This window comes from Brienomyrus brachyistius, unplaced genomic scaffold (assembly GCF_023856365.1).
Source record: "Brienomyrus brachyistius isolate T26 unplaced genomic scaffold, BBRACH_0.4 scaffold37, whole genome shotgun sequence".
Lineage (NCBI taxonomy): Eukaryota > Metazoa > Chordata > Actinopteri > Osteoglossiformes > Mormyridae > Brienomyrus > Brienomyrus brachyistius.
Genome location: NW_026042312.1, coordinates 1,047,354 through 1,074,652, shown reverse-complemented (window position 1 = coordinate 1,074,652; position 27,299 = coordinate 1,047,354). Strand labels below are relative to the sequence as shown.

The 27,299-nt window shown below is 41.1% G+C and overlaps 1 protein-coding gene and 1 long non-coding RNA gene across 3 annotated transcripts in view; one reads left to right on the top strand and one right to left on the bottom strand.

The window, feature by feature from the left end:
- LOC125722251 (uncharacterized) overlaps positions 1-27,299 on the bottom strand; it is a 181,044-nt gene that overhangs the window by 4,966 nt on the left and 148,779 nt on the right. The gene's annotated exons all lie outside the window — the stretch shown is intronic.
- Positions 20,573-23,833, top strand: LOC125722265 (uncharacterized). The gene is made up of 2 exons (XR_007386248.1): positions 20,573-21,085; positions 22,978-23,833. It is a non-coding gene; the product is annotated as an uncharacterized LOC125722265 (long non-coding RNA).

Below are 27,299 nucleotides of genomic sequence, written 5' to 3'. Positions count from 1 at the left end.
TGAAAGACCCGGAGAGAGTGAGTGTATATATATATATATATATATATATATATATATGTATGATGTACATGTGAGAGACACCATCGGAAGTCCGGTTCAGTTCCTCAGAGGCACTACTATGGAGGCGCTTACAGTAATAAACTTGCTGACCGCAGAAACTGGCACTATGATGGAAGTTATGCAGAAGTGCAGAGTAGATGGAATAATTTTTGTACCTCAATAAGATTGTATGCCTTTTGCCTGTGTCTCCAGCCAGTGCCGGGGGTGAAACGCGCTTGCAATTATCAGCGGGATAACATTATCGTTTTTTTTATTCTGTGGAAAATGAAAGACTGATTTGCTTTATTTATGAATCATAAACATGTTGTGGGCTATATAAGTAAAGTCAGGGCTCTCAAGTCTTATGCATTGACTGTGAGACACTTGCATTTCAACCAGTTCACATGTTCACACACCGCACCTTATGTTTGTCAAGCTGAGAAGTAAGGGTTAGGGTTATAATTATCAATAAATAATGTACTTCCCTGTGAAACAATGATGCTGGATGTTTATTTGCATATCATGATATTGTCACGCCCGGCTCGTCCGCTCCTCCTGTGTGCCACGCCCCCTGCTTACCCACGTGTTTCCCGAATTGTACCCAGCTGTTTCCGTTTGCTGTCATTCAGTCTTGTGTATTTAAGTCCTGGTCTCCCCAGTTTGCTTTGTCTGTCATTGATGTTGTCGATGCCCATGTCCTGTCCTGCCTTGCCTCTATTAAATCCCCGTATACCCCGTACTCCGTTTGCCTTGCCTTCTCCTTACCCGCACGATCGCCCGTCAGCTACACCCCCGATCGTGACAGATATGGTGCAGCCTTTTAATAGGTTTCTGTTTTTCTGTTAATCCTTCATGGTGTTGAATAAGTCAGCAAGCATAAGTGTAAGGCTAGTGAGTGACTGGTGTTTTCGGGGGAGACTCCCTAGAGCTGGAGAGAAATACCTTAAGGCACGGGATGAAAAATCCCAAATCTTCCAGGAAAAATGTCAGCATTATATGTATTTGCCACACAGAACAGAACAAAAAATTCCTTAGGGAATCACACGCCTACCATAGTCACTATACTACTCAGAACGCCTGGCAGCCACCAAATCAAACATAGGAAAAGGTCCGGATTTATAGCGTTAGAATGTGGTAGAGACTAATATCCATAATGTACCATCCTAGAACACACTGTGCTCTAAAATTTAAGCCCAATTAAAATCTGAATATTAAATGAGGAAAATAATTTGATTTGTTCTTCTATCCCAAGTTGTGGTCTAAAAGCAATAAGACCACCATCCATTATACCTGCTTTGGGGAAAATGCACTCCTGTAGCCACTAGGGGAGCTCTCACCTCTTCTGGGCCCAGCTAAATAATTATGTTACGCATTCTAACAAGCTTTATTATCTGTGTCAATAAGCCCTGCTTTTACACTAACACTCCTGCTGAGAGGCTAGTTTGATTACCAGTCTTGCCCTTGTCATTAGGAACACATGAGAATTTGCGCAGTGCTGTTTCACAGTGGATTCTCACTGGTTTTCCCCAAGACTGGTACGATACATTTTATTCAGTTTCATACCACAGGTTATTGCAAGAGGGATCAATTGGTTTACTTTTATACTGGTGCAAGGAAACTATTATTATGATGGTGGGTTATCAAACACAGTAGCTGGCTACCTCAGACATAAGACGCCCATTATGTACCTGTGTATCACCTATATGGGCTTGGAATCTGTATATCAATTGAAATAATTATTCATAGCCCAGATAGCATCATATTATTGTTTCAGCGTTGAAGTATAGTTAAATGCACTGAATTATGGTCAGTGTTAAATTATCAGCATTGAAACTGAATTGATTTTTGGTCAGATGTTCAATATTGAAAAATTAATGGTGGCGAAACCTTGATATAAAGTGACTTTTTCAACATTGAAAATAAGATGCTGAGTTAACATCAATATTATTGAAAATAAAAATGGAAAAATGAATTTATGGGGGGCGGCATGATGGTGCAGTGGTTAGCACTGTTGCCTCACACCTCTGGGACCCGGGTTTGAGACTCTGCCTGGGTCACGTGTGTGGAGCTTGCATGTTCTCCCCATGTCGTCGTGAGGTTTCCTCCGGGTACTCTGGTTTCCCCCCACAGTCCAAAAACATGCTGAGGCTAATTGGACTTGCTAAATTGCCTGTAGGTGTGCATGTGTAAGAGTGACTGGTGTGTGAGTGTGCCCTGCAATGGGCTGGCCCCCCATCCTGGGTTGTTCCCTGCCTCATGCCCATTGCTTCCGGGATAGGCTCCGGACCCCCCGCGACCCAGTTGGATAAGCGGTTTGGAAAATGGATGGATGGATGGATTACTCATACAAACACACACATCTGAAGGTTCTCAACTCTAGGTTTATATCAAACACATTAAAGCCAAACAAATGCAAAAAGTCCATGTATCGTTTGTCCTTGGGTTTTCCAGTCCAAAACGAAATCAGGAAAACTAAACAGCAGCGTTTTTTGGTTTTTCTGTCAGAAGGGGAAAAAGCGAAAAGCAGAAAACAAAAAATCAGGCTTCATATTTTATCCGAAAATGTAGAAATTATTACAAAAATACACCATTCTAAGGGTGGGTGTTTCCAAGCTTATGACTGGGACTGTTAATGTTGTAAGATAAAGTTCACATTAGGCTGTATCTTACATCTCCGGTATCTGTTAGATCTGAATTTACTCATAGAAAAGAAACAAAAGAAGGTGATTTTACGGTTTTCCCATTTGGTTTTAAAACAGAAAAATGAAAAATTTATTTTTGTATAGCGCGTTATCCCAACAATACATTGTCTCAAAGCGCTTTACAGCATCCCCACCCAAAGCCCCCAGTGAGTAAGACATAGGTGACAGTGGCAAGGAAAAACTCTCTAGAAGGAAGAAACCTTGGGAGGGACCAGACTCAAAGGGGGAGCCCATCCTCCAGGGGCCGGCAGGGAGAGTCGAATAGAAGAGATGGCTAAGTGCCAAGTCACATTGTCCAAATTATAGGATTTGAGGCACAATCGGGGAGCAGGGAGGTGATGACAAGCCGGTGCCGACTCTCCTTCCAATCGCCAGGCAACCAGAAGTAATTAGGCAGCGGGTCATACATGGAAGATGGCACAGGCAGAACGCGAGCTGGATGCAAGGACGTCATGGGTACATGTCACATGTAGCAGGGTGTGCTGAAAATCTTGATAGATTGAGGTCTCCAGGCAGCACACCCCAGGAGGAGTTGGGGAAATAAAATGTGCAATTAGTCAAAGTATAGGGGAGACTATAGGCAGTGCTAACAGTTAGGTGAGTGCAATATGAAGTGCAAAGTGCAAGCTCCGGCAGATATGGCAATGGCAGCATAAGTAGGAGGGAGAGGCAAGTGGGAATGCAGGCATGGGGAGTCCCTGAAATGTCAGCACTCCAGTTCCACAAGGGATGGTGAAGCTAGAGTGACAGCGCTGACAGTTCAGTTTATCTAAAGTCAATGGCATCGAACGCCACCCAGCTCTACACCTCACACTGTAGGTCTGACTGGTGGCAGCGGTGGGATCATTTCTTTCCTTTGTGGTTTTTCCATTTAGAAACCTAGAATTAGCTTTAACATATCGGAGGCGGAGGATAGTGTACAATCTCCTAATTATGAGGGCGCTGATTGTCCTGTTATACGTGTAGAGAGTGTTTTCTCAATCTCCCGGTGGCCCCCCCTGCTCACCCAATATTTATACCGGAAACTTTTAATGGTGTGGGGCGTGAGTGGTCTGACTGGTCGGAACAATTTTATCTGGCGCCTGAGGTAAACAGGTGGGATGAGTCTCTGAAAATTAAGTTTATGTCTTTGCTGTTGTCTGGCCGTGCTAGAGAGATGTATGCCGAGTGAGGCTAAAAGTAATTATGGGTTGTTAAAAGCGGCTATGGCAAGGTGTTTTGAACCTGGTGATAGTAGTGATTGGAATAGAGCTAGTTTTACCGCCCGTCGCCGCCTGCATAGCGAGACGGCAAGGGAATTTGGTAACGCCTTACGGAGATTAGCCGCTAGGGGTTATCCCACGGCTGATCATCGGATTTGTGATCTGTTGGCAAGAGACCAGTTTATTACGCATGTTGCTACCGTAAGCAAAAAGCATAAAACTTGGCAAAGACTAGACTATGAAAAGGGAAGGTGAACATCATACTTACAAGATCTTCTGCTAAAGCAAATGGACAAACCCCTTTTAACTGAATCAAGTTACTTTAAAAAATTAATAATCCAAAAATAAATCAATAAAAATTAAGAAAAACACAATCATGCTTTGAACTAATACTGCAGTCAGTCCTAAATGTTCCCATGACATTCTTTTCGTCACGACGCACACTCGGTACATACTGGTTAAAAACCATTTATAATCCTTCATGTACCAGTCTATGATGGAGCACCCCAACCTGGGCCGCCCATCCAACATGGCAGATTTCTGCCCCCTGGCGCCGGAGACTAGCAGACTAACCTCAGGAAACAGGGAACCAGGGGGACATGGGCCGCTGACTGGATGGGCGGCTCCAGAATGAGGTGAAGCAGAAGGTAGACTCCACAGCAGAGGACCGAGGAATGTAGATCAAAACCAGGGAACCTGAAGTGGCAAGAACACAAACCAGGACAGACATATAAAACCAAAGCAAAGGCATCAGTGGCACAGCCCACCAGCTTGTGAAAGATGGCTACCTGGCATCATGAATCCCTTAATCAAAAACCTTTGTGATGGCAAGTTTGCCACCCAGGACTGATCCCTTCTAAAGACCTCAAGTTTCAATGCAAGGTTTCCGAAATGTTTTGAAACATCAGTCCATGTGACTGCTGTGGTATTGTTCCAGGCAGGGAAAACAACTTAGGAGAAAATTTCCGTGCATGTTGGGTGTTTGTGGTACTGTTGGGCTGAGGGGGTAATTGAGTGACTATTAACCTTTGAAATCCAATTATATTATTTAAACAAGTTAGTAGTTAGACAGTGTGATTTAGATGAGGATAAGGATGTTTTATTGTCATTACAAAACGTGTTCTACATGAAGGGAACAAAATGAGGCACTCAGATCTGGTGTATTAGCAATAATAAAATAGAAATAAAATCGAAAGAACAATACAATGAATAATATGGTAACAGTTCAAATAAAATAGAATAAAGACATTAAGATAAATTCCATTAGGAGAATTTAACCATGGATATAAAGTGAGCAGGTGTGAGTGTAGCAGAGATTACTGAGGTCTGTGTGTAATAAAGTATATGTGACACTGGCTGAGGAAGCAGCAACGTGTGTGTGTGCAAAGTCACAGTAATAACCTGCAGCACTGAGGGATCTATTGCAGCGAAGCCCTGACATGTAACACTGGTGATGAATAGCAGTGTTAGATATAGGTATAGTGAGGTACTTATAATTATAGTAGGTAGATTTAGTGGATTAGATTTAGTTAGAAACATACAGGGCAAATCTAGATAACACATACACACACAGATTACATATAAATATAAATTTAGGGGCAGTGTGTAGCTCAGTGTGCTAAGCCTGTGACCAGAAAATAGCCCACTTTAGCCCAGCATGGGCACATCTGTGGGTCCTTCAGCAAGGCCCCCAGCTCCCTGGGTGCCAATATGACTGGCTGCCCATCACGGCCAGCTCACTCTGAGCAAGTTGGGGGAGGCAAAACGAAAATATCTTGATTGGGATCAATAAAAAGTATTAATTCTTATCCTACGGTCTGAGCATTCGGTCAATCCAAGTACAGAGAGTGGTAATGTGGACAATACTGCTTGCATTTCCGGCCCAGCAAGGCCTGCTGCTGCTCCACAGCTATATATATTCAGCACTGACCTTTTTCCATTCAGTGGTTGTTAAAATAACTTTGTGTAGCCTAGTAATGGTGTAGTGCAATATTCTTTGGTTTGTAATATAAGGGATTAAATAATATCTTCCAAGTGAGATACAGGCCCTCCACATTTTCAGTGAAAGGAGACCAGACAGCATGAAAGCTCTTCCTACATTTGCCTCTGCTGTATCTCAGATTTTCAATAGGTAACATAGAAAACACATCTTTAACCTATTGTCTGAAGGCAGGGGGTCTGGAGGACTTCCACTGCGTGAGAGTTGTTCTTCCACCCAGCAGAGAGGAGAAGGCTGCGGCTCTGGCCTGTGAGGCGGTGTATTGTTTTTCTGCGAGGAGATGCGAGCATCGGGTGAGACTCGACTCAAATGCAGCCGCTTTGAGACAGACGTGGACTTTAAGGAAACACAGACTACACATGGAACAGCAATGACTGAGCTGGGGAACGCAGTGAGGGCAGACATATTTATACACAGCACACTAATCAGTGACAAAACAGGTGTACAGGGTTAGGATGGAGAACTATAATGGGATACAGGAGAATTAGGAGGGTTACAAAGGGCCAGCAGCGACCCCTGCTGGCATGAGTGGGAGGAGACATGAAAAAATAAGAGATTACAGGTCATGACAGGAGCACCAAGCACAGCAACAGTGGGGTCATGCTCAATTATCACACCACATATATGAGAAAACATTATGAAAATCTGTTCCCAAAAAATGTTCAAACATCAGCATGACCGAAACATACGACTGGTTGGATCTAGGCTACACTGGCACTGACAGCAGAGTGTAACAAATTACCAGCTACGACACATATCCAATGATTCAGAAGAAAGACAATTTGAAGAAACAAAGTGGTTAATTGACTATTGTATAATAATCAAATCACTTCATAATCATGTAATACATAATATGTCACGATGGGAAGAGGGACAGTCCAAGGGCAGCCTTGTGGTTTTTATTGCTGAGCCAAAAGACATGAATAGAAACCAAAAGGAGGAGGAGAACGCAAATAGGAGGGAGGGAGAGAGGAATAAGCAGGAGGAGTTGGGGAGAACCTACTAACACGGGGAGCAGAGAGGGGTCCTCCTCCTTTTTGGGTGAAACTAATTGCTTGTGACATGGTAAGAGGCAACTTCTTTCTTGAGAGAATTTCTTTAAAGGGCAAGACAACCAAAGCTGTTAATCCAACAGGAAAAAATAGCCTTTGTAGAATTCTATGTGAAGACCCTCTGGGCCAGGCGCCCTGCCGCTCTGCATTGTTTTCTTTGCATGTACAACTTTGTACTCCATAATTTTAATATTTTATCACGAAGCCTGAAGAGCAATATGAACTATATCATGCTTTAAGTAAATTGTCTCATCCTTTATTAGATTTAAACACAAACACAATCCACAGCAAACTGTACTTACAGCCTTCATCCTGCTCTTCAGTCTCTGACGTGCTGCATCTAAATGGGGACTCGTCAAAAAGCCAAGTGGAGCTGTCATGAATGAAGGCCTTGTTCAAGCTTCCCCAGCCTGACAGCAGGTTAGTCTCTCATTTGACTAAAGTATATTTAACTTCTACAGAACTTTGCAGGCTCATCTAGGATGGAGAATTTCTGCTGCTGAGCGCCTTAGAAAAGATTCTCAGAGGGAGATACGAGTCCTAGGTGCCTGCTGGGTACATATTCAAGACAGAGTTAGGACCGACTCCAAAAAGTCTCCCAGATTGGGGGAAAAATTTGTATTTTACTGAAAATTTCATTTCTAATAGATGGAATCTGATTTACCTTAGACTTGGTCAGGAGTCATGTGGATAAATTTCAGAACAACAGACGGCCTGTGAGCTGGAGGGGACAGGCAGGTTGGCAGGTGGGGGCACGCGGAATGCTCCTGGGGGTGTGGTGGGTGTGCTTATATGATTTACAGGAGCCGAAGCTAAGAGAGGCACTAAACTGCACAAACATCCTCATATACGAAGTTTTACATGAAAAGGGGCCATGGGCTTGTTGGCGCTATAATTCTTAGCACCCTGACTTGCTCTCTGGGGCTTTGGGTTTTTGAGACAATATGAGAAGGGCAGGTGCCCATTGGCGTGGAATTTCTCCGATTTGTGTTTTTCCTTCTTCCTCTTTTTGTTTTCTTCAATTGCCAACAAGAGAAATTAATATGACAATGCCAAAGCGTCTGTAATTGCAACAATTTTCTGGAAGAAGGGGTGTGTTTTTTGACATAAATGCAGGGGTGCCAATATTTTTGGCCATGACTGTAATAGTTATTTGTGATTTGTAATCATTATTTAATTTTATCGATCCATCTACCTACCTACACTAAAAAATGTACAGTTGAATTTTAAGACAAATGGTTACATGAAATTACTATCCAAGAACATTTTATTTTGTAATTCAAATTTTTCTTATTTTTCAAACCAAAAAGTTACAGCACTTCAGCCATTCACATTTATAAAACAATATGACCAATCACTAGTTCAACCTCCCAGCCATTTATCCTTCAAAAACATGGCCCTAGAAACGTTCCCACATTTTCATCATATCTTGTTTCCCATTTAGTCTGTCCAACATTTTTTCATATGAAGCTGCCTTAATCATCTCATCGGTCCATTCCTTTATATTGGGGATTGTTGAGGACTTCAAATGCCTTAATATTACCCTCATGGCAGTTATGAGTCCCACCATCACAGCCTTAAACTGTTTATTATTCACCTTTGGCAATTCCACTCTATCTCCTAGCAGACAGAGTCGGGTTTGTGGGGTAAAGTAAAGCCTAGCCATTTGTCCAGGAGACCAAGAACTCTACCCCAAAATGGATATACCTGAGAGCACTGCCACAGCATGTGTAAATAAGCCCCCACCTGCCTTCTAAAATTCCAACACTGATCAGTATTAATTAGTCCAGTTCTATTTAGTCTAACTAGTGTCCAGTACTATCTGTGTATAATTTTATGCTGAATAAATTTACCTTTTACTTCCCTATAATATTTCCCCACTCTAGAAAGTATTCTTAACCATTCATCTTCTCTATTTTAACACTCGTGACTCAATGCCTCAGTTGCAAAAACTTCCAAAAACTCCCTCCTCCTCCTACATCATACTTACTCTTTACATCTGATTATGACATAAACATCCCATTTCCGAATAAATCCCAAAGAGTTTTCACCCCTTTGGGTTGCCATTGTTTCCATACTTTTTCCTATTTGTATTTCAGGATTGTGCCAAATTGAGGAATATGGCTGCATGTCATGTGATACTTTAAGCTTCTTATGTATTTTGATCCATACATTCCTCAAAAAAGATATTATCGGGTTTGTGTTTCTTATATTGTCCCCCCATTGTCACAGAATGTGCAGAGGTTGAAATAGTGAAGCCAAATCGCTCTCGATAGCTATCCAGTCCACATCAGAATTCACATTCTTCCAGTGATAGTAGAGTTTGGCTATTTCAAATGACATGCTATATAATCTAACATCTGGCAATCCTAGACCTCCCTTGTCTCTGGGCGAAGTAATTTTAATCCTAGGTTTTTTTCTTTCCCAACAAAAATCTTTTACTATACTCTCGTACTGTTCAAATATCCTTTCCGGAATATTAAATGGAAGCATCATAGAGAGATAATTAACTTGAGGCACCACAACCATTTTAGTAACATTAACTTTCCCCCCATAAGGATAATTTTAATGCTTTCCATTTGTCCATATTAAGTTTAATTTTGTTCAATGAGGGTTCAAAATTCAGAATTATTATTTTGTCAATATATAAACTCAACAGATTTAAATTTCATGTTTATAGTTCAATTTTATGTTATATAAACAAAATAATTTTTAATACAGAGCATTTTTTTATTAATTCAACAGCACCCATGTTCAATCCACTTAAGTTTGGAAGGTGTATTGGAAGGTAACGCAGATATTTCTTAAGTGGGCATCCAGAGATATTGTCCCCCCTCCAAGCACCCCTTTTCTCCACTAGTTCTGTATGGAGCTCGACAGGAGGAATGGAGAGGTAGAGAAAGGGGTTAGTCTCACACATAATGTAATGCAAAATAAAGAGTAAATACAAGTGCCATGAAGCAGATTTGAGCTCCAGCAGGCCTCGACTTACAGTAAAGGAATTGTAAGGCAGACATGCTAACAAAACAGCTTTACATTCTCAATTCCAAACCATTAATGGGCAACCTTAGAGTGACAACGGCTAAAAAAAACCTTAGCTATAAGCAGGAATGAAACATTGTGAAAAGCCAAGACTCCACATGAACATGTTCTCCCCTTGCAGAGTCAGATCACGCATTTGAAGTGTTCCCAAGTGTCTGTGTGTTTTAGGTTCCTGTGAGTGAGGGGTCCTTTGCCGTTCTGTCTGACATCCAACAGAAAGTCCACTGTGTCCCTGCAACTTAAGCTGAGTCAGTGTAAGTGTGTGGCTCAGTAGCTCAAGTATTTGGGCTTGTAATCCGAAGTTTGCTGGTTTAAATCCAGATTCAGATGGATAACTGTATGTTTATGGGCCATTGAGTTATGAAAAATAATCAATGTAGTGAATCACTATATTCTCAAATTACTTGTTGTACTTTTACGAACAACACCATTTATTAAAGAAACAAATTTGCATTGGCAGAATGAAGAATTAAAAATGAAAATAAACTATCATTTAAGAAATTGTGGAAAACTGAATTTACAATATTTGTAAATTGAAGGAAGAGTCCATTAACTTAACGGAAAATGTGCTGGTAATTTTCTGCCAGTACATTTTCCGTGTTTTGGTGGATTTTTTTTTTTACAGTGTATGATGCGCTTGAATTCACTGAGCTTAAGTGTATGTGAAAATTAATATATTTACATCTAGTATGTTTCATGGCTTCACTGTATTTCCCTCTGGAATGATCAGTTTCATCTAACTGCTGATGTTAAAGGCAGAGCTGAAATTTAGTTTAGTCATGACCTCAAAATTTAATTGAGTAGGTATTCTGTACAACCAGACGGAACTGCTGGTTGGGCTGGTCATCACCTGCGTTTTCTAAGTGAGGTCTAAATGTAAAGTTTCAAATTGCACAATATATATTAATCTGTTTTTAATGTTTTTACAAAATATTTTTTATGTGTTTGCATCTTATATTTTGTATAATGTGCTTGTACATTTGATTCTTCCTTGATTTCGGTGTAATGAAGTGTAACTAGTGAAAAAGAGAGAAACGTTTGGGAAGCATTATTGAGCTGATTGTCCAGAGTCACTTGGGTGATAATTAAGGTCAATATAAATCACCTATTACCCACTGTAATCCTTTGTATTCCCCCCGCACACTCTGTTAACAAAATAAGAGGGTTGAAGTTAAATCAGGTTAAAAAGGTAAATTTGATCCTCCGCCTATCGCGGAAGATGCGTTCCAGACCCATCAGCGATAGGTGAAAATCCACGATACAGAAGGATCATATAAATCTTTTTGAAGTTTAAGCCTTAAAATACCCCTCCCACATGCTTTAAACACATGTAAACTCATTAAAACACATATATCGGGCTATGATAAATGTCGGGTTAAGGATATGAGTAACATAATAATAATAATAATAATAATAATAATTTTTAATATATATACACACACACAACTTTCTCTCTATATATGTAATGGAATATATAAAAATTAAAACATATATGGCTCTTACACATTCTTTTCATCCTTCTTCATGTAGCATACTGTTGATTCATTCAAGCCATAATGGCGAACGCCGTCCGCATAACGCTTTCCTTCCCGAAGCACATCCAGAAGTTTTACCTTCTCCTGAATGGTCAACGTCTTCCATCGTAGGGCTTAGAACAAAACGAAAACAATCGGACCACAAACAATGTACGGGATACGCAGAGAATTGTGAGGCGTCGGAGGAAAATCCGCGATATAGTGGGGGAATCGCTGTAATGTGAAATCTGCCCATCCTGGTTTTCAGCACCATGGACAGAAACCTGTCGTTTGTAGGGACCTATTATGCCCATTTTCACTGTTCATAATTGGATTTTTATGGTCTGCTAGAATAGATTCACCCTTTTAATAGGTGATATCCTAGAATCCAATATATTATTGCAGGGCTGTTTTCATTTGATGTTAACCAAATGTGATATATTTATTTTTACTTTTGATATCTCGTCCTTTTCCCCATAACTGATAAGAGCCGCTGTCCGCTGAGACAAGCTGGTGTGTTTTTACTGCTCACTGAAAAGTGGGTGGTGCGGACATTGTGTATTACATCACACTATGAGACAGTCACTGATTGGTGGGCTCTGAGGGGGCGGTGTGACCTGAAAATCATCCATCAATCAACCCAGGATGGGGGGCCAGCCCATCGCAGGGCACACTCACACACCATTCACTCACACATGCTCTCCTACGGGCAATTTAGCAAGTCCAATTAGCCTCAGCATGTCTTTGGAATGTGGGGGGAAACCGAAGTACCCAGAGGAAACCCCACGACGACATGGGGAGAACATGCAAACTCCGCACGCATGTGACCCATGCGGAGACTCGAACCTGGAACCCAGACGTGTGAGGCAACAGTACTAACCACTGTACCGCTCCTGAAAATCATGAACTATTTTAAATGTTGAAGTATTTTTAAAATATTTATTAATTTTAAATATTTATTAAATCAAAACATTTGGCAGTATACATGTTATAGCTACTTATTAATGAATAAGCAATATAATAAGATTCAATTTTGCTTTCACTACTTAAAGCACCAGAACAACGTATTTGAAAAATTCAACAGCAATATCTCTTACCAGAAATCAGGAACAGGTTAAGAAAATCCACAGACTTCGTCGCGAGCAGTTTAATATACGAACTATTTCCTTCTACCCGACTCCACACACCAATAATATCACTGCGCAGCAGATAACGCAAGGCAGCTCGTGCTTGTGTCTAATGCGCAGTGATACGAGTAGTGTACTTCGATAGAAGCCCGACATTTCTACGGCTGATATTTCCAAACCTGAACAACTCCCAGCAGAACTTTGATGAATAGATAACATTAAGACCCCTCTAAAATATCTTTTTATAGTTTTGGGGTGAACCACCCATTTAAACGAAGTACATCGTGGTGCTCATGAATTTGAAAGCCTAGATGCCTCACCTCGCTTTTCCACAACGTGTCAGCAGCGCCACCATCTTGGAGCGATAATTAGACATAAACAAGCAACATGTCAGGGTGTAGATGGAAAGATCTTTTAGCCATAACTTCTTTACTAATTAACGCATTTATATCTTACAATTATGTAGAATAAGTAAACAAGCCCACCACTACTGCCCCCCCCCCAAATTTATGTAGTACTGCTGATAGTATTCTCAACGAAAACTAATCATGCTATTATACATGTTATGTATCTTATTTGACCGTACCGCAGATTTTTTTTACCTGTGAAATGTGGTTCCCTGTTTTCTAATTTTAACATTCCTCATGTTGTTGCTTTTTCGAAAATAGTCGGTTCACTAAATCATATCTTTGAATCCTCTATTTCACAATTACCGCGCCAACATCGTGCATTGCCCAACGAGGCACACAGGGTTTCAAATCTATGGCGGTGCTGCCTACGCTACTACCAGTCACATGACACAGGAGCTACCGTATACCCGCCAATCGGGAGCCGGCTAGATCAACCACGCCCACCCGTCACATAGAGAAGAGTGAGGCGAAAGAAGCGAATCAGTTTTAAAATGTCACCATTAACGCGGTATTTAGTAGTCTGGAGATATTTTACTTTAAGCAAGGCACAAAATAAAGTTGTAGTATTTGTAATAAAATTTGAAGATTGGCCATCCCCAAGGAGCTGACAGGAAAGCCAGGTACAGGTTTAGTCCTCCTTAATCAGCTTGTCGGTTACTAAATGTCGGCAAATAAGCTTGCCTTTTTCTGTGATTTTTTTTTTCAGTTTAATTGACACTTAACGAAGTAATCTGAGACCTGAGATATAACATTAGCAACGATGGTCATTTTTTAAAATCATGGATTTTAACATTGAGGACGTGTGTCACATGTCATTTTCACATAGAGGGAGTTTAATTGTTTTTATCTGTGTCTGTGTGTCAACATATGTCTATTTAGTTATGTCACTGAAATGTATGATTAGTATTGACATTTCCGTAGACTACTATGTTTTAATAAAACTGTATGATCCTTTGGGAGTTGGGCAATAGAACGGAATTGTAAAGTATCAATAAGAAATACTATTAATGAAGTAGCCGCCATAACCTTTTGCTTTGTATGAAGTGTGCATACAAAACACAAATAATGCAGTTGTACTGTTATGTATATAATTTAAAAGGTATACTTGCCAGCAAAAGATTGAGTTAATAAAATTAAATGAAAAGTATTAAGACCCCTTGTCATTCATAGTATTATATACTTCTTAATTTTACAAAGACTTTTTTTCTCTCATATATTTAAGTTTTTGAAGTTGATAATCTGGAAAACTGCTGCTTGGGATCAACTATCCATTCTTGACTCTTGGAATAGGAATTGAAGTCGAATCAAACAGCCTTACAGCACCCTCTTGTGACATACAGTAATATGGAAAACAGAACAATTACTAACTGAACACAACATCCCCCCTTTACTTATGTATTCTTCTTCCTGCAGCAGCACTGTATTCTATAAAAGACACGCCTTACCTGTAACATTTCTTCCTATAAGGTCATTACACCCCAGACAAAAAATAATGTAAGTTCAACAAAAAACATTGTGCTTGTGCCTTCCTGTAAGTGCACAACCATTTCACTATGAACTGCCTGTTTTGCTTCCAACAGAAATCATTTACAATTAGAAATGTTCCATTCACTGAGGACCACAGTAAGAGGATCTATGAACAACTGTTATATATTTTACACTGAATCTCTCTTTTCCTTTAAGGTATCTCTTTCTAACCAGAAAATCACGCTCAGAACATGCACTTCATTTCTTTGTTTAATTCTGTGAAGTTCCATAGTCCTTGAGCCGATGATGGTTTGTGTGCCCTGGCTGCACAGCTTCCAGTTCCTTAGGCCATTCCAAGCTCAACTGTTCTTAAAGGACCAGTCTTTGGCAGGACTGGAAATTTGGGAAGTCCACTGGGTACTGAGGCCAAATGGGCAGCATGCCATGCTTTCCCGTCAGCCAGGATGGGTCTCGATGGGTGCAGAGAATTTCTGATGCCCTTTTTGCACATGCGCTGGTTCCCACAGCCGCACTCTGTGCCCTTCTCTGAATGAGGGAGTGCGAGCTCCCTGTCTTGCATTACAGTACTGTTTCATGTGAGATTGGCAAAGAGACACCCAGCAATGCACTTTATTATCATGTCACTTAATTATCACTTATGCCCCTTCAGTATCAGGCCAAGTACAAACACTACACAAGCAGAGTATTCTGTGGGGAAAAATTAATGTCCTCAACTGCTGAGAGCAGCGTGCTGGTGATGCTCTGTGCTCATTACATCTGTGAGCTCATTACTCTGTAGTGTTTTTCAATGCTGCATTGAGCAGCTGCCAGGATGTTATGCTGCCTCTGAGGATAACTGTTTGTTTAGAAGTAGAATAATTCAGAAGATGGATACAGATTTTCTCTTATGAAACAAGACACTGGCTCACTCATAATTGTCCAATAAAAGGTAAGGAGCATTCCTATTGAACAATCATGACTTCTAGCTTAAGTTAACTCCGCTAACTGAGAAATCCTGCTTAGTGGAACACCTCCCTGGTCAGAAGAGAAAAACTACAACAACCAAGAGTCACTACCTGGCTTCTGGTTATTGTGCATTAGCTCACAGCTCAGACTGGGAGTCATTTCATAATGAATTGACTCCTCAAGACCAAGCCTTGCAGTGGACTGCAAAGCATCCAGGGACACTGCGCAGCACATTAAAGAACAGCTCTTATGGAGTGACCACTAAACGTAAAAGTGGAAAAATAAATCATTTAAAAAATTTTAAATGAATAGTTAAGGAAGATGTAGCATTTGATTATGTCCATGCATTTTATAATCTATTCAGTACAGGATCATAGGGGAGTCACAATAGGACATACTGTAAGGAAGGGGAATATTCTGCCAAGAAGGTCAGTGCATCATAGGACTCACTGACAGACACAGACACACACAGGCACAAGGAAACAAGCAGCAGAACATGCATATGACATGCAGAGCCAACAAGCCTGTAGGACCTAAGAACAAACTTAGATTTGGGTTTAAAGTGTTCTATCTGGGATTTTCTTGCTGTTGGTACTACAGCCAGACACACAACAGTCTGTAGTCATGATCCTCGTTCCCCAGTAAAATACTATTATTTTCTTTCATGCGTACTTTGACAAAGACATCAGCTTAATATAATGCACAAGACTCACAAGTTGAAACTTCAAGAATAGGCACAGACCATGACATCACCTTAAAACCAGCTTGGAAGGTGATGAAATTGTAACCTGGCTGTCTTCATCGCCTGATTTAATCCCCATCGTTAACTATGGGGCCTTAATGTAGCATGAGATTAACCACGATCACAAACATTACACTTCTCAGAGCGGCGTCTAGGAGGTTGTCCTAGTTGCTTGTGTGTGTGTGTATGTGTGTGTGTGTGTGTGTGTGTGTGTGTGTGCGTGTGTGAACTGATACCAGGTTCATGATGGTCATTGACAAGAAAGGGCATTAAACTTGGCAAAAGGGACCGCAAAGAATGGCAGATTGTTATTCTTTATATAAATTCAATAACTAACTAAGTCTTCTTTTATTATTGCTTCTCTTAATAGAAAAGAGAGAAAAATCCATCAGTTTCTTTTATTTTCGTTTGTAACTAATTTTCTCTAAAAAAGAATTTACTTTTAGCAAGACAAAACTTCTGAATTCATTTTCTCAGTCTGTCAGTTTGCACACACACACACACACACACACACAGTCAAATGCATTCATAAATGTATATATATAGTCAGGAGTGGTACTTTCACCACGATATGTCACCCATGTGCACTGTCTTCGAGTAGTGAACCAGTTTTCAATACAATGGTTAAAAAGGCTGTTACGATCCTCAGTCTAGGGTTGAGGACCGCCAGAAAGGTAAAGGGAAAGGAGAGGGGAAAACGAGACAACCAGGGTATGGGAAAAGGGAACACGGGACACAAAGGGATCTATTTTTGTATTTTTTTATGTTTATTCACAAAGACTTTCACACACAATAGGGCAACAGACTTCGGGAGTGACACCGCCAAAACAATAAACAAAACACCACTAACGAACACGTCCCAAACTAAGCTAACTCTAAACGAAAAGAAAATGACACAGACTAATCCTAACTCCCTAACCAAAACACAGAATAAGCAACACGTACGCAAAACAAAACAGCCGTCACTCCCTACGCACTTAACAGAAACCAACATACAGAACACCAAAGCCGAAACACAGTATCCGAGGGGCGAAGCAAGAGAGGAGTCAGGAGGAAGGCAATAGATCACAAACCAGAAAGCAGTCAAAACCAAAGGCAAAGGTACAGAGGGATAAGGCAAGAGACGAAAATCAGAAAACCAAAACTGTCATACACGATCAATCAAAAGAACACAAGCAAATCAATAACGCAACAACCAACTGTGAGCAGAGCTGCCGCTACTCTCCCGCCACGGCCTTTTAAATCATAAATGCGGAAGTAGCGTATAGCTCGGGGCGTGGCCAGGTCCGGGAGGCGGAGACGAAGGCAGCCGGACAACGATCAGGACAATCCCCCCCCAAACCTTACGGCACGTAACAAGGCTCAAACCTTCAGTGCCTCGTTGTACCATCTCTACCAGTGTTTTTTTCAACAGGGAAAATACAACTTGTATGCTGGCCTTAGAAGCACAACTTAAAAGAATAGCTGCCATGCTTCTGTCTAGCATGGCAGAGGGAGTAAAATGGTATGGGACTGCTTTGGTGCTGGTAAGGTGGGTGATTTACACAGAGTACAAGGTGCAATGAACCAGCAAGGTTACCGCTCTGTTTTACAACTCATGCCACCCCCTGTGGTCAGCACTTCTATCAAGCAGCAAGGCTGATTCAAAGCACACTGGTGAAAGATGAGGAATCCAGAGAACTGTCCTGCTTGACTGGCCTACAGAATCATCACATCTCCAGCCTATCAAGCTCATGTGAGACCAGCTTCACCGTGAGGTCAGAGAAAATACCAAGCCAGTCCCACCTCTGGGAATAGCAGGATTGAAATTTCTCCTAATATTGTCATAAACGGACAGCTCTAATGGCAAAGGACTGCAAAGCTGTAATTGCTGCAAATATAGTTTTCATACAGTTTGATTAATTGAAAATGAAGATGAAACTTATTGCAATATTTATTATATCACAAAGCAGAAGGCAGCAGGGAAAAGTAAAAAAAGAATCACCCCAGATGGGACTTAAAACCACGATATCCAGCTCAGAAAGTCAGAGCCGTGGGCGTTTGGCCAGTGGGGCAACCGGCAGACCTGAGCTTATGACCGGGACACTTGACTCACAATGGAAGCTCAGCAAATTATAAGCAAGCCTACAAAAGTGACATGAATGGATCTGTGTAATCTATGGTAAAATGCATCTTGGGGCTGCGACATTAACACTCACAGTCCATGAGAAGATGACATCCATCACTGGATCTCAGTCAAATGCGCTCATCGAGTTTCCGCTATGCCTTTGGCATTTAATGTTTGTACTTAGCTATAGAGTGGCAGGAACACAAATGAATGGGAAGTTTAAAAAAAAAAAATGCATTACAGCAATACGTCACACATGACTATGTAAGGGAATAGATGAAACCCTGCATACATCACTATACTAGTGCAATTCAGTACGAAGTGCACTGACATGATTCATATGATTTCTGGTTTGTTTGGAAAATTTAGGTCCACCATAAGCTATGTGTTTTATTTATGATGCACATTGATGACACTATTTGGCTGACACAATATCAGACTGAACTTATTTTATAATTTTAAAGGTTTAAATACAATTCTGGGTGTTGGACATCCTGTTAGCCTTAGAAATCTATAATGCTCCCCCTCAAGAGAGAGTAAACGACTGCAGGGCATTACAAAGGTCCAGAATGGATTTTTCATTTACAGATGTCTTCTCTGGCTGTCGTGACCAGTATCTCACTCCGGACCAGTGGTGGATCTCGTACTCAGCCACAGAGAATGGGTCCTTCCGCCCAGTGGATCTCCTCATCCCCTCAGCCACAGATTCCCTCCAAGCTGATGGGGTAACTATGGTTGGCAGAACTGGGGTTTGCTGTTCACTGTCATCCGCTTGACATTGATGGACCACTTGCTGAGGCTGAGGATGGTGGTCTTTACGTATCCTCACTGTTAGGCCTCTGCACACCCATTTCTTTTGCTGACCTGTTGCACAGAAACATTTCATAGTAAACTGTAACATGATTACAGCAATTATTTCAATGTTGTTCAGTCAGTGAGAATCATTTACATAGTAGGGAGCAGATAGGCAAGAAGGGAGGTGGTGCTGCAGAATTTGTAAAAGAAAACTTGCAGGCAAGGGAGCTCACTGATAAAAATATAGCTAGAGAAGCTACAGCGCCCTCCACAATTATTGGCAGCCCTTGTAAATATTTGTGAAAAGGGTTAGAAAAAATGTACATTTTCTGAAGTAGCTTCATCTCACACTGAAAAAGTTAGAAAAATAATGCAGTCATTGGTATAGAGTGTAAAGAGGAAGGGGCTGAGGACACACCCTTGAGGGGGTCCAGTGTTGTTGATCACAGTTGCTGATTTGGCTGTGCCTATCCTTACAACCTGTGGTCTATTGCTGAGGAAATTATGGACCCAACGGATGAGAGATGGGGATATGTTCCATTGAAGAAGCTTCTTGATCATCTGGTGCCATTGAATGATATTAAAAGCTTAACTGGAGTTAATGAAGAGGACAGTAGCGAAGGTGCCTGGAGATTCAAGGTGTTGGAGAAGGGAGTGGAGGAGACATACTACAGTATCCTCTGTTCCGCTCTTCACAGAGGAGGCAAACTGGTCTGAGTCCAGCTGCGGTCTGACAGCTGGCTGGATGATATGGAGTATAATTTTCTTTAGGCATTTCATTATTATCGATGTGAGTGCTACTGGCCGGTAATGATTTAGCTCAGAGGGACAAGGTTTCTTAGCACCCGGGACGATGGTAGAAGTTTTCCAAATTGTAGGAATGGTCACCAATCAATATGAGTTTCAGAAGATGGAATGAAGGATGGGAGCTTGTTCTGTGGCGAATAGCTTCAAAACTTTAGCTGGTACACGATCAGGCCCGGCGGCCTTGCCAGCTTTGCATCTGCTTAGCTGCTGCCTCACGTCCTCTACAGTAAAGGGAGGGTTTGTAGCATCATCAGAGGGAAGGCCATTGAGCAGCTCCTCACAAACAGCAGAGTAGTCCTGCTTATCGAACATTGTATAGAAGGAGTTTAAGGAGTCAGCAAAAGTTGTAAGATCAGTGCCTATGGGATGAAGGCCATGGTAGGGTATTTGACCAGTGAGTAACCAAAAGGCCTGTTTGATGTTCATTGTACTGAACTCTTGCTCCAGTCTATTCTTATATTTGAGTTTGGCATTGATTATCTCATTCTTTACTTGTCTACTGAGTGACTGGACAGAAGACCAGTCCTTGCATAGAAATGCTTTGTGTTTTTCCTTCAAGCTGTGCTTAACATGGGAAGTGATACTGGGTCTGTAGCAGTGGTGTAGTCTACGTGATACGCTGGTATACGCCGTATGCCCACTAGAAAGGCTTAAGAATTTCCGTATAACCACTAAAAAGTGGCCGATGTTACGTGGCAATCCATGCGTGTGTTCATTACATTCGCATTCATGGACAAGTGAAACTCCCCTTTGCTTCTCTCCGCTGCTCTCTGCTGCTGCGTCACCTCTCCTCCTGTTGCCAAGACTGAGCCAATGAGCTTACACTACAGCGCACTGCTCTGCGATTGGTCTGGTATTCAGCGGCTCATTTGTAATTGGCTGGAACGGTGTGGGCGGGAACATATGAAATTCACTCAGGAAGAGAGCACGGAGAAGCGTCGCAGAAACTAGCGGATGAAGATGAAGAGAAAACAAGCGACACTTTTTGATTGTTTTTATAAACCGGCTCCTCCAGCTGTAGCAACAGAGACAGCCTTAGAAGAACCCACCACCACCAGCTTGACGGCTCAACACAAACATAATGAGACTGACGTCAGCGTTACTCCTGCCCCTGGTAAGTACAAGTGGCTTTTTTTTAAAGTGGCTAGTTTACAAAGTTGTTAAAGCTAGCTCAAGCATGTCATCACACAGCCTAGCTCAGGGGTATGGAATCCTGGTCCTGGAGAGCCCATAGACTGTATTGTAAAACCATTGTTTATTTTTTTAGATGGGAGCTCCTGGCCAGCCGTGTGGAGTGAGAGTCAGGCTAGAGAGTTCCAAAGCAGACATCCTTGGTTAGGATGGAGGGAAAGAAAGCTAGGTAAAGCAGATGTTAGAAGAAGAAAAAAATGTGCATATGAAATTTAGTTTATGAAGAAAATCTGTGATGTTTTGTGTATATTTAATGAATGATATAATTTATATAAAACTAAATTTGATTATTTGTACATAGTATTTTGAAGTTAGAGAGTTTGAAAGTTGAGTAAAGTAAGTTATGCTTGGCAGACATTTGACAGTATAATTTTTGTAGCTCATGGGAGTCATTAAAATAGTAGAAAAAATAAAGTTTGATCACTTCATTTTCATCTCTTGTTTGTAATGGTGTAAAATGGTTTGCAGTTAATGATTAATTGTATAATATATGTTGAGAATTAGTTAAATTAGATCAGTAGATGCTACTATTAGGAGAGTTTTAAAATTATACAATTCTGATCATTTTTATTCACTTGCAGGATGTGAAGTTTGCAGCACCACCAAGTCAACTGGTGTCCTGACAGAAAAGAGGATCTCCATTTCTGAGGAGTGGGCATCATTCAAAGTCCAGTCATCAGGTTCCAGTGAGAACCGAGAACCGCACTGTCTTCACTCCGGAACAAGATTCGGCGGCATGAGAATTCCAGGGCTCATGGAATAGCTCAGGAGCTCACACAAAAATGTGGACAGGATTTGCTTGGAAGTATGGTGAGGGCTGTATCAGACACTGTGCTGGCCGAGACGGATGCTGTGTTCAGAACAGCATATTATATTGCAAAGATGAACAGACCTTTTACTGATCACGACGATCTCATTGAACTTCAGGAAAAAAATGGTGTGAACTTGGGCACTAGTCTACACTCCAGGTATAGTTGCACAAAAATTGTTGAACATGTTGCAAGGGAAATGCAGACAAAAATTGTGAACAGCATTGTGTCTTCTTCAAACAAAATATCTGTTCTTATTGATGAGGCTACATCTGCCAGTCACAAATCTGCTATGATTGTCAGTGTAAAGGCCTCAATTCCTGGAGCTGGTCGAGTTGGAGAGCCAAACTGCAGAAAGTATAGAGAAAGCTTTACTAACTTGTTTGGACACTGCAGGCTTCAGTGAAGAGTGGCTTCAAAAAAACTGGATTGCATTTGTTTCTGATGGAGCTAGTGTTATGTTGGGCAGGAACTCAGGTGTTGCAACCAGGCTGACTGCAAGGTATCCTAACCTTTTCACATGGCACTGTATGAACCATCGACTGGAGCTGGCTGTATCAGATGCAGTAGACGAGGTTGTGTCTGTAAATCATTTTAAAGCTTTCATGGAAAAGATTCACAATCTATACAGCCAGTCCATTAAAAACTCCAGAGAACTTCTGGAAGCTGCACAAGAAGTGGGATCTCACGTTCAACAAATTGGCAGAATTTTGAACATCCGATGGGTAGCAAGCAGCTTCTGCACTGTGAAAGCAGTGTGGAAGTCCTATGGTGCGCTCAACAAACACTTTGAAAATGCTTCTGTGGACCAAACAAGGAGCGCAAAAGAGAGGCAAATGGATAAAGGAGTAGCACATCGTTTGCAAAGCACAGGATTTCTTTCTGACCTAGGACTAATGTATGATGCACTTTTTGAACTATCAAACTTATCCCAGCAGCTCCAAGCACAGTCTATCACGCTTTTAAAAGCCGAACAACTACTAAAACGCACTATTCGTGTTCTCAGGTCCTTTAAAGACTCTCCAGGGGAAAAGTCAGTAGAGGCCAGTGAAGCAAAGGCTTCAGGACACTTTGGGTCTGTTCCCTTACAGCCAAACCCCAAACTAAAATCAGTAGTTCCAAATCAGTTCCTGCAAAGCTTGATCAGTAATTTGGAGAAGTGACTCTCCTTTCAAGGGGAAATCCTACGTGATCTGAGCATACTTGATAAAACCAGTTGGCCATCAAACCCCAGTATCAGATATGGTGAGACAGAAATAAAGAGACTTTGCAAGAGATTTAATCTTTGTGAAAACCAGGCTGTCAATGGCATGAGAGACTTTACTGAGGACCAAAACAAGGAGCCTGAAAACCTTAAACCTCTGATCATTTGCATGAAAACCATACCATGTAGCACAGCTGAATGTGAAAGAGGCTTTAGCCTAATGAACAATGTATGCACTGATAAAAGGTCTTCTCTGTTACTGTCAAATGTTAGTCATCTCATGATGATCAATATAAATGGCCCTCCTATTAATCTTTTTGAGCCTAGGAAGTATGTAACAACGTGGTTACGAAAGCACCACTCTGCAACACAGACACGACGACAAGTGAAACCTAAGCAGCCCGAGAACAAACGCTTTTGGAACATTTTATAGATCTACACATTCATTTGGTTCAATCTGTATTTGAACAATTAATATACTTCTTTACGTCTTAGTATTTGAACATGTTTTGAATATATGCTGTATCCATGTTTTCAATACAATTCCTGCAGCTCTGTTATGGTTGTTGTACATTTATCCAGTTCAAATACAAGCATCTGAGAATTTTTGCAAAGTTAAATATGCAAAAAATAAAATAAAATTCTTGACTGCATTGCATGAACCAGTGTACTTTTTTTTCTAAGCACAGTATACCCACTACAAAAATGTAGACTACACCACTGGTCTGTAGGTAGGATATCTCCAGACAGTTCTGGTGGGAATATTGGAATAAATACAAAACTTGATGTAGTCTGTAATTACAGAAACTTTATGGTTTTGATCACCCTGGAAAATGTCCCAATCTGTACATGCAAGTGAACCTTATAGTCATTCAATTGCCTCCTCCGACCAGAGGGTGGCCAGGTGCACATGCGGTTTAATGCGCTTCAGTTCTGGTTTGCAGTGAGGTAGCAGGAGGACAACATTGTGGTCAGAGTGGCCAAGTGGAGGATGTACACGCGCGATGAAGGCGTCAGAGATGTTACTATAACATAAGTCCAGAGTATTAAGCTTCCTAGCGGGAATATCCACATACTGATAAAAAGATGGCAAAACAGCGTTAAGATTATAGTTTTTAAAATCACTCGCAGTAAACTCCGGGGCGTCGGGATATCTTGCCATCATGTGCCTGGCGTCCTCACACACTAGCTCCGCCACTGCCTTGGTGTTGGCTCTTGATGGAATGTAGACACAGCTAATTACTACAGTAGGGAATTCCCACGGAAGGTAGAAGGGGCGTACAGATAGAATCAGCATCTCCAAGTCAGGTGTACAAACAATGCGGTGTACTTTAATATTCGTGTACCACCGCTAGTTGACAAAGATGCCGACCCTACCACCCCACTTATTACCTGACTGAGACGTCCTGTCAGTCTGCCAGATCATAAAATTAGAGAGACTAACCTCAGAGTCTGAGATGGTGTCATCAAGCCAGGTTTCAGTCAGGGCAATAACATAGGTGATACCGCTCCACCCGACACTTGGCATGCAATAAGTCCATTTTATTCTGGCGTGAACATACATTGGCCATTATGATGGGGAGTAGCGGTGGTCTGAAGGGTCGCCTCCCCAGTCTGGAGCGTACACCTCCTCGCCTACCTCTTTTACTCAGGCGAAACTCCATTAAGCTAGATCCATCCATCCATCCATCCATTTTCCAAACCGCTTACCCTACTGGGTCGCGGGGGGTCCGGAGCCTATCCCGGAAGCAATGGGCCAGAGGCAGGGAACAACCCAGGATGGGGGGCCAGCCCATCACAGGGCACACTCACACACCATTCACTCTCACTCACAAATAGTGAGTAAATAGTGACTCTGTCCTTATATTCATGTAATAAATATACAAATGGAATTAGATGGTAATCTGCCTGAGACATAAAGAAGGAAAAAGACAATATTACTGACCAGCCGCATATAATGATCAATTTCACCCAGACAAACATGATCATTACAAGTGGTTTCCAGTGTATTTCCATTCAGCAGAATACGACTGGCTTTCGGTGATCTGCTCTTGTTCACTTTTCTCCTCCTCGGTCATTTTTCTTAATTTTTCTCCCAAACCAGATAAACTGTTTATGACTGAGCCAGAAACATTAGACTGCTTTTAGTATGTGATGGGTTTAACAGTTTAGGCCACTTTAAAAAAAATGGTTCTCGTCCCCTCCCGACCCGCCGAAATGCCTCCGACCCGAATTTTTTTTTATTTTTTATTTCGTAAAAATCGCATGGAAAATGGCCAAGAATGACGAAATTTGAATTTCCCGCGCATTCCACATCGACGATTGATCCACATTGTGTAATCCTAGTCTTGGAATGGTTTCATGAACCTAAATTTGTCTCTACCTGAGATGGGCTGGTGCAAAGATTTAAATCTGGGGAAGTGATGTGGTACATGTTCTTAAGTACTTGTTTGTAGAGTTGCATTTCCTTGTTCAACCATTCAGGTTCCTGTATTTTGTAAATTCCTCGTGTTTTAACATGTTTTAATACACTTTCTTTCTAGATATATATTTTAAAATCTTGGTTGTTCATTTAGAATGGGAATGACAAACAGAATATTGGTTTCAAATAGTATCGTTTTTATATTCACGAATGAAACATCAGCATAAAGTATCCAAATCCATAGTTGGGAAGGCATTTATGAGATACACATGGATCAAGGAATTTACATTCTTGTATTTTCTTACATTTAATATATTTGAAACGCAACAAACGAAGAACTGAGGAGGCGTAGTAAGTAGGTCTGAACCATTTTTTTTTTAAGTGGCCTTAGTTGTAGCTGAACAGAACCGCAATGGCAGATTCCTGGTCACTTCGTGATTTTTGGTGTACTAGTCGGAGATACTTTTAGCTTTAGAACGAAAGAACCACGGCTTATTAGAGAACAGAGTAACAATTATCCATCCATCCCTTTGGGTCTTGGTCAGTCACGTGTCTTCACTGTCTGACACGCCCCCATTCGCCATTTTTAGTGTATCGTGGATGTAAACACATTTGGTTAAACTTGATATTCAGTGTTTTTTTTTCTACACAAAAATGTAATGTTTTATGTAATCAGTAATAATCTATTTTCATTACGAAAACACACTAGTAATTTAGGTGTTTACGAAAGGAAGAGAGTCAAGAACACCACAAAAATATCATTGGACATATATTTTATTTTAAATATGACCAATAAGGTTAACTGGCAAGTAGAATACAGGCTCGATATACAATGAGTTTATACAGCTCCTTCCAGACATCATGTGAAACGTTAGAAACCGTACTTGCAAATGTTTCTAAACTTAAACTATAGTTGGGCATTGGTTTGTCAGTGGACAGCAGTGACAGCCTTATCCAGAACTGTGTCTTATAATCCACGCACGCGAATATACACATACATGCACTGACAAACGTGTCATTACAATTTTGCTGTTTACTTTTGTCTTTAAAAAGCATTCACTCTGTAACGCTAATTTAACACGAACAGATTAACCAATTTCTGCACCCTCTGTAGTTAGGCTAGCTTGCTAGCGTAGTTTAATTAATGTGAAAATACTTCAGAAGACAAAAAAATGCATATTCAGTAATAATACAAATACAAAAAAACATCTAGCTTGCCTTTATGAAAATGCCGAGAGCAAACACGCATTAAGGGAGATATCGTGTTGACAGTGATCTCCTTTCCTCTCACCGCTGCGACACAGGCCACCCGACGCCTCTTCGTTATCTCCTCTACCTGCTGTCCGTATCCCCTTTTCCGAGTGTTAAACCGAAAAAATGTCATGCGGTGCTACACCTTTCTGCCATGTCACTTAGTATGACAGCCTTTCACACAGCATAAGTGTCCCATCTTAAAAAGAATAATGCCACAAGCAAATGCTGCCACTTGAGTTATATACATCCAAAATGGCGATTCGACCCACAATACACTGCGCCTTTAGCGAGTGACGTCACCTGTCAATGACCTACCGAAAAGCTGTAAAAACTATCAATTTATATAATGCCTTGAAGAATGCTTTGCAAATGAGAAAGGATGTGTACTGCTGCTTCTTTAAAGTGTAGTTTGTATATGTTATGCATCTTGCATTATGTTTGTATATTG